The sequence below is a fragment of the Platalea leucorodia genome (genome assembly GCF_965183815.1).
Source record: "Platalea leucorodia genome assembly, chromosome: 6".
NCBI classification, from domain to species: domain Eukaryota; kingdom Metazoa; phylum Chordata; class Aves; order Pelecaniformes; family Threskiornithidae; genus Platalea; species Platalea leucorodia.
Genome location: NC_138828.1, coordinates 43,607,647 through 43,616,336, shown reverse-complemented (window position 1 = coordinate 43,616,336; position 8,690 = coordinate 43,607,647).

Genomic DNA, 8,690 nt, shown 5'->3' with positions numbered 1-8,690 from the left:
TTGCTTGACAACTTTAACATGTTGTAAGATTACTGAGAAATTGCAAGACTTAAATAGCAGAATACAAACTAAATGTATTGAATGTAATTTAAAGAATCAGCTGAATAAACTGCCTTGAAGGAATATCCTTTAACTGGCAGTTAATTGGTTTCCAAATGATGCCCACTAAAGTCACAATGAAAAGTCGTAACTTGAATCGGAGCGATGATGTGTACGCAGTGGATAGAGAACTGAAACTCCTAACTTAGTTTCACTTGGTCTGCCTGTCCAGGAAGGGATGTTGTGTTTCCCACTGCCAGCTGCTGCCTGCGTAAAACTTGAAATAAAAGGACAGAGAAGGAAGTGAAATACTGTGGCTAATAAGAAAATATGGCATAAAAGAAAAAATAATAGAATGTTCTGTTAAAAAACAGGAGCCTTGCACCTGGGTTAATAGATATTTGGATATTAATACAGTCTTTAGAAATACTTTATAAGGCATTTTTAATTTTAAAACCTAGATTCTAAAGAAACTAAAGAAAAGAACAAATAAAATATACCATTCTGATAGTTTGTGCATGAATTATCTATCAATATATGCCCATTGATTGGAGAAATATTTGATTCATTTTTCCAATACTAAATAGGGTAATGAACTAGTCTTTCCAGAAGAAATAATAATCACAAAAAGACTATTGCCATGAAAGCATCCTTTAGTAATAATTATCTTATTCAGTCAGAAATTAAATAGCCTTAGTAATAGGATTTAGATTTAAATTATTGCTACTCTTGCCTACCAATTGCCTTTCAAAATATAATTATATATTAATTCCATACCACTGTAATATCACCCTATATTAATTCTAATAAAACAACATTACATGCTTTCATACCTCCATCTTAATTACATGGATGTGGAAAATTGCTGAAGAAGAAAGTACATATATATGACTTTTCAAACTAACTGATATTTCCAGTGAAAAGGTGTTTTTTACCATGGAAAGGAACTCTGAGTTTTCCATCTGCTGTCTTTATAAATGTAACTGCTCACATAAACATCCCACCAGAAGTAGAACAACAAAAAAAACCCAGAGAGTGTAACTGACCTAGCAATGTTCATGAAGTGTCCTTTAATCATACAACAAGTTGGATAAATGGCCAAACCATGTAATTACATTTTCCAGCTTTTACCATACATTGTGTTTACCACTGTGTGAATAAGAAAACATATACCTAGTTCTCAACCATAAGCTAGAGTTCTTTTAGTTCTACCTGATGTGATAAAATTCTCTGTGAAACAAATGTGCAAACACTAGATTAAAAAAGATTAAGAAGTGTTATGGTGTTATGAAAAAAATGAATAAGATTTATTTGTATATTGTGAGATCCCACTGATTTTATGCTCAAAACTTTTTTTTTTAAAAGTCTATTTTGACAGGGGAAAGCCTGCAGCATGAATTTTGTATCATTGTTGTTATCTGGAAAGCCTGAGCATCTTTTTAATAATATGCACATTTTGTATGTATATTACTGACTTCAAGTTTGAAACATCTAAATCCATACCTTGGGATAACCTTACATATCGTTAATATAGATGTCACAACATGTTTTGAAATATGAAATACTGACATTGAAAGAGGAAATTTAATCAAATCAGGAAATCAAACTGGTTAACCATGCTTATACTACCTTTAAGCCATTTCCAAACACTGTACAGAAAAACACAGATAATGAAAATTGTCATTAAATTTAAATAATAGTCATTGTAGAGTGTAATGCTGTTTCAATCTCTCTCACCATTTGACTACGTAAAATTTTTCCAGTTACGGTAAGAAAAAGAAAGAATCAGATGTCTTATTTCTGCTGACAACTTTCAGACTTCCCTTCTTCCATCTCTGCCCTGCTGCCTCTTAAAGATAACTTACATTGTCCTTGCTTTACAGATGACTCCGTTATCTCAAGCGATGACATATATGGACTGCCTATGAGAGGAAAGATCACTTCTTCTTAATTGGATGGTAGAATTGGAATTCCTTCATCTTAAAATGAGAGTTTCTCAGAGGAAGGAAAAAGCAAACAAGCCAATAGCAAAGAAGAGAGAGAGAATGATGAAAGATGAAATGATGAGTAATCATTAAAAATCAAATAGTGTAGCCTTTCTCAAAGTTGACATAATTTTGCAGGGTATCTTTTTTCCCCTTTTTTACAGTCTTGATGTGGCACACCTTATTTGACAGTCAAGGGCAAGAAACTACTGAAGACTGAGTCTTTGGGTGCCGAAATTGATCTTACAGGAAGGTTAATGGAAAGAAGGCTAAATGCTCTTGCGGTGGATGAGTACTTCTGGAGATTTGCTGCCTTCCAGTTCCGCTAGGTCAAATTTGGAAACATCAGTTAAACCATGTCTTGATTAGGGGAAAGTTTTGAAGATCTGGCACTTTGGCACGAACACACTTTAATATTTCTGCAAAAGTCCTTCATTCACCTACTTTCGCTTCAAGAAAGCTGACTGAGACAAGGTCTTATTACTCACAAACGATTATGCCCTGCATAGTTTTGTTGATGTTCATTTGCAAGAAACGTTCATAAAGTTCAATCGATGAAGACTGCGTTAGGTGGGATTAGGCGAACAGAGAGGAGTATGTACAGCACAGCTTCTCTGGGAGACAAAGAGCAGCTTAGCACTGCTGATGTATTTTTTCCACTTCCCAGAAGTTGCTTGAGACCAATAGCTGCGGACAGAAGTTCGACAAGAAGCCAACACTTTGCTGTGCCTCAGTGGAGAAACCCAGGTCCACTCAATCTGGTTGCATTACAAGTGGCTTTCTACAAGATAGGCTCAGTCTGTTACGGACTCTGTTTCCAGTAGCTGTATTATGATCTGTGAGGATAGGGCCTGTTATTTACATGCTTAATACTGTATCCCGAATATGCAGAAGCTAAATTTAGCATTACCCATTTGAACTCCTGAGTTTGTTTTTTTTTGTTTGTTTGTTTGTTTGCTTGTTGTTTTTTGGTTTGTTTGGTTTTTTTACTGGCAAGAAAGAAAAAAACTTATAAGGTTAAAAATACATACTTTAAGAATAGTATTGGGTTTCTAGAATCAGAGTCTATTTTATAAACAAATTAGTAGAGCTTTTTGAAAATGTTATATATATCTCCAATGGCAAAATTTAGAATACCTTATGTAGCAAAAATAAATTGTATGTTTGTAGAAAATGCTTTGCATTTTGTGAATGCTTTGAAGAAAGAGTTGTTTCTTGAGGACCATTTGAACTTTTTGTATGTTTTATTACAATCTTAGAGACTGTGCAGTGTGCTATTCTTGAGGGAAAGAATGGGAGGGAGGGGAAGGACACATTGCCTCTTTTTGCATTGTACTACCGTCCAAGGGCGCTTGGGAAAAGTGTACCCTGATAATAAGGTCACTGAATAGCTGGAAGAGGCATGGCTTTATCTAATGTAAGGAAACTGATGGATAGGTAGGATTCTTTCCGCCATTAAGATACACTTTTAAAAGTCCCATACTCTTTTGGCAGCCTGAAGGACACAGTAAAGTGCTAATACAAGGAGAATGAATAGAAATTGCTTCAGATTGCCATTTAAAATTTAAGCAAAATCTATGTTATACCAACTGCTTCTTGTGATAAGTTCATAGTTTTTCTTTTAGAAAACACATGCAGTACAACAGAACATAGTACATAGAAGCTTGCTGTTATCCGTGTTAAAACCTGCTTCCTTCAGCCAGGGAAAAACAAATGGGAATCAGGAAAGATCTCCCAGGTTCTAAAAATTCTCTTTTTGCAGCCATGTCTACACTGGGGCATTCTGCCAGTAAACATGTAACAACAGCATGTGCTGATCTAGATGCTATATTTGATTGCTCTTTTTAAAAATGTCCTCCTCAAGAGAAATTCTGCCAGCAGATGGGTGGATACTCCTGTACCTCCCATACCTTCACCTAGCTTGTAAAGTAGAAACACTTCACTTGGAGAATTCAGTGCACTCAAATCCAAGGAGTCGTTGTTCCTTTTCTTGTTATGATCTTATCCCATATCATCTGGGCCTTCCCCTCAATCCCATGGTCCTCCAAGGTTGCTTTTTGCTCTCTTCTCTCAAAGGCAGATCCTGTACAGCCACCAGTGTTCCCACCTCTGTTTTAGAAATAATGTGCATGGTTTCTATATCATTTCAGCTACTACACCACTATGTGTTGCCTTGAAAATGAGAAACTTGAAGGTAATGAAAACACACAATTGTTTCAGGATGTATCAGACACTTGCCAACTAGTTCTGCACCCTGTGAACTGGTGCTTCTAAATTTCTGAAAAGCACCTTGGCTGTATTATGATATAGATACAACAATTAACTGTGTGCGCACAAGATTTCCAGGTAGTGACCTTGCCTCATCTGAGGCTCTCAGCATGGAAGCACTAAAATATGAGAGCTTCTTTGAAAATATAAAGGAAACATGCAGCTCCCTACTGATATGTGTCAGTGGTTTACAACAGGGATGATAGTTATGCAGATGGGGATACTGAATCTTACAGAAAGGTGATTCTAAACACGGCAGAAAAAAAGAGATAACACATCCCAAGATACCAGAACTGTGTTGAGGGATGGCCTCAACATGTCATTCCCTAACGCTGTTTGTGTGTACAAAGTGTCTTTGGGACTACGAGTGAATCACTGGGAGGTTTCTCTGATACTAATATGTTTTTATGGAAAATGCCTGCTGATCCCCAATTCTGGAATGTGACACTGTTTGTTCAAAAAAATTGCAAATGTTAAGTGGAAAGAATAAAGTGGGAAAGAAAAAGTTGAAAGCAAACTGTTCTTTCAACAGCTAGACAGAAGAAGTTACAAAAGCCTTTCATTTGGTGTGCTTGGCTGAGGGAGACTTAAAAGAATGCCTTAGTGTGCCAGGCATCCATCATATACTGTGATGCAGTTCTAGTAGAGTCAAAAGTAGAGTCAAAAAGGGGTAATTATTGTAATTGTTTGCTGCAGTTGGCTCAAGTACACATAATAAATGATCTGCAAAAGCCCATTTTAAATTAGGGCTCCGATGCAGTGTATTATTAGAACTATGTTAGAACATTTTAACAAAAACCAAATACACTAACATTCAAACCGTATAAAAAGTAGTCATGATTAGATTTTGTATTTTAAAAAAGTTGAGTGTGAGCTTTCTGCTTAACCTTTTACTATACTTGAACTTTAGTGCTGTTTTCTAAGTGGCAGTGATAGTGATATGACTGTTGTCTTGGCTTGGGTGGATAGCTTTGCTGCTTTGAAATACACTGAGCTGTCTAGGAAGTATAAACATTTCTACAGATGTGGAGGTTTTCTAGGTATTTTTGCAGCATTTGTGTTTGCTGCCGGAAAATGACATACTATCCTGTTGCACTTCTCATTGCATCCCTGGGCTGGGCTGTTTTCTCCAGGAAGAATTTCTTTTGATCTTGCCTCCTTTGCTATGTCAGAATTATGACCTGTACATGAATTTTCCTTTTGTTTTCATGAAGGTGGTTTTATGACAATCATTAAATTTGGTTTTGCTTAAATCTTTTGCAGAAAATATTATCTGTAGGAAACAGTAGTAAAAAATGTTCAGTCATTTTGCATGAAATTGCCAACAACAGCAGTAGCACTGTCTGATTATATGACCCAAGTTTTCTCCGTTAACAAGAGGTGGCCTTCCCCTTGCTAAATAATCTGGTTTACTACACACATGTACGTAGATCTATTAATTTGTGATAGGCTTACACTTTGAAAAATTGTCAGATTTCCTTGCTATCTGTGGAACAATTGCAGATGTTTTTCAAGCACCCTAAGAAGAGGATGAGCTGCTCATGTCAGAATACTATAATTCCAGCTTCTGTTGTCTTCTAAGGAAGCACGGGTTTACAAGGGAAGGCTATGGGACTTGCGTGTCCAGCACAGTGTTAGTGCAATGTGATAGCACTACTCGCCTTCTCGCTGCAGTGCTGTAGCAGGGAAATGACATGCTGAGAGGAACTACAAATGATCCTAAAGACAGATCTACACAAATAACTTCTACAGACATTAAAATGCTAGTTGCTATAAGAATCGTAAGGGCGCATGGCTCTTACTGACGTTCTTCCATTAACGTCTCAAAGAACTGCAGTCCTAAAACAGATGTGCAATCACACTGGGGCGCCAGAAAAGCTTAGGATAACTGTGAAGGCATGAGTTCTAGTACCTGTCAGCAAAGTTTCCCAGATCAGAATTTTTATCAGTATAACTAGTCATAGTGTAAGGAACAACAGAAACACTCCCACTGTCAAGTAATATCCATTTTATCTAAAAAAATAATTTAAAAAGGAAATACAATATTTTAATTTAGAAGTAAAATAAGGAATGGAAAAATTATGGCTAGGACAATGTGCAAGTACAGGAATTGTAATAACTTGGCTTGCACCTCTGAAACACATCTTGACTGACGTTCAAAAAAATAAACGTGATTTTTCAGTTATCACTAGGGGGCACTCCTCTCCTAAATACATTAAGAAAAAGGCCCAAACAGTACATTCCTATAAATAGGTTTTCTCAGTGAGTTGTTAAGTACATGCACATGGGTGTATTTAGAGAGGTTTCTATGTTTTTGGAAGTAAATGCTAAAATGTAAGAATATGTTAGTAATTGACCTTTTGTCACATTCCTTGAATTTGTGAATCTTTGACTAAATTAAATTTAAAAATGAGTTTAGAAACGTTGGTTTCTATTTTAAAAAGATGACTGTGTCTTGACGAACTGGGATGTTTAATGTATTCTCCTTGATTTGTGTCGGTTCATGAAGATTATTGTTAAATATCTTATTCCTGCTTAGAGCTGAAAGATACTCTCATAAGAATGTCATGTTCTTAATCTTCATTGCCAGTTTGTAATCATTAACTTAACATTAGTTAATACTTCCCTATTCATTATCTATATACTTCTGAAGAAATTTATAATTTAATACTCTTTGACTTAAAGGAACAAAAGATAAAAGCTTTCCAAATGTTCAGTGTATTTAAATTGTTAACTGTCAGCATTCTTCAGACCTTTCACCCAAGTGTGTGTTTGACTCCCTGTGAGTACATTGGCACTGTATATAGGACAAACCAACTTCATTTCCAGCTGCATAAAGGAGTTTGTAAGTGAGTAGATCTGAACAGGATCAAAGAAATAGAGAAATGAAAAAGAAGGGAAAGATCTGCTATTCAAAAAAAAAAAAAAAGGGGAGTAGTGGCACTATAGAACATGAAACAATATTATAAATCAAACATCGTAGCTTTCAGTATTTACTTTTCTGTTTAGTTTGCTATAAGCTCTTAAAAAACCTCACTCCAAAATATAATAAAGGATTAGAAAAATGGGCACTTTAATCAATATGTACACATGCTTTTTCAGGTTGGGAAAAACACGGTGAACAAGTTATAGCAAGGACAGTTATATTTTAAATACCAAGTTTATTATTAAGAGAAAAGCATAAATTGCATGCTCTATAACTGCCTGTCTTTTTATATTCTCTGCGTACATGGTCTAGGATCAGGGATAATCAGATTCAAACATAATTTCATGTCTTTAGTGATTAGTGCAGACTTCTGGCGTACATAACGTGACCTGGTATATATCGATCAGTGCAGTCTATTCATTTAATGTTCTACGTGGAAGATATAATTTGCTTCTGTCATTCTAATTCTATGCACCATTTTCAGAACAATTTCCGAGAGGAGGCATCAAGATGAAAATTTCACACACACAAGTTCTATGACACTGTCTAAAAATGTCTGTGGCATGTCCGTCAAAATATTACCTATCATATAGTTTCCATTTTGGTCTGAGAAATAATGTCTGTTCAAAAATTGTAGAGCTAATTTTCATACTACTGAAATAGTTACAGGTTGATGTAAAAAATCAGAAAGCTCCATGTCATTCACTCACTGCTGGTTTTCAAGCTTCCCTTGGTCCATGATTCCCTCCCTCTTCCAGGAGCACTTTAGGTGAAAATGTAATTGTTTATTGTGAATCTCTCTTGAAAAGAAAGGATTGAGTCATACCAGCGTCATGACTCTGATATGCGGTCAGCAATGTAAAACGTTATGGAGTGATGACGAATGGGGATGTTCCTCATCCTTGATTAAAAGGAGGTCTTCTATCATGTGGCTAAAACTGTTCCTATTCTGTAACTCTGAATCTCTGAGAGAGACCCTGTTACTAGGAACAGGTGATTCTTTGATAGAGTTCTGATAAACACAAGGCCGGATGCTATGCAGTACTTTGGAAAAACCAGGACATTGATTTCTTAGAGTTTGTCTGGATTTGTATACTTTAATGAATGCAATGTAGTCCCTTCTTCAAAGGTGTTGATAGTTTTGCGTCTGGATTCTCAAAGATGCTGGCAATTATCAACTCTTATGTTCTTAACTCTCTCTTTTGCTATTGAGTGTATGAATCAGAGTGGCATGTGAAAATTAAATTTCTGTAGAGTCCAGAGCTGTGCTTGCACAGCCAAGTGAAAAAATCCTGGAAGGACCAGCTTTCTTTCCCTCTTATATTTCAGCAATAACTTATTTTTGGTATTTAGAAAGACTATGGTGGGTACAAGAGCTTTCCTTGAAACACAGCCTCCTTGAGATGCATGCTGGAGCTTGGAAGAGGCACTCTAGGTTATTGATTTTAATCTATGATATAGGGAAGTTATGT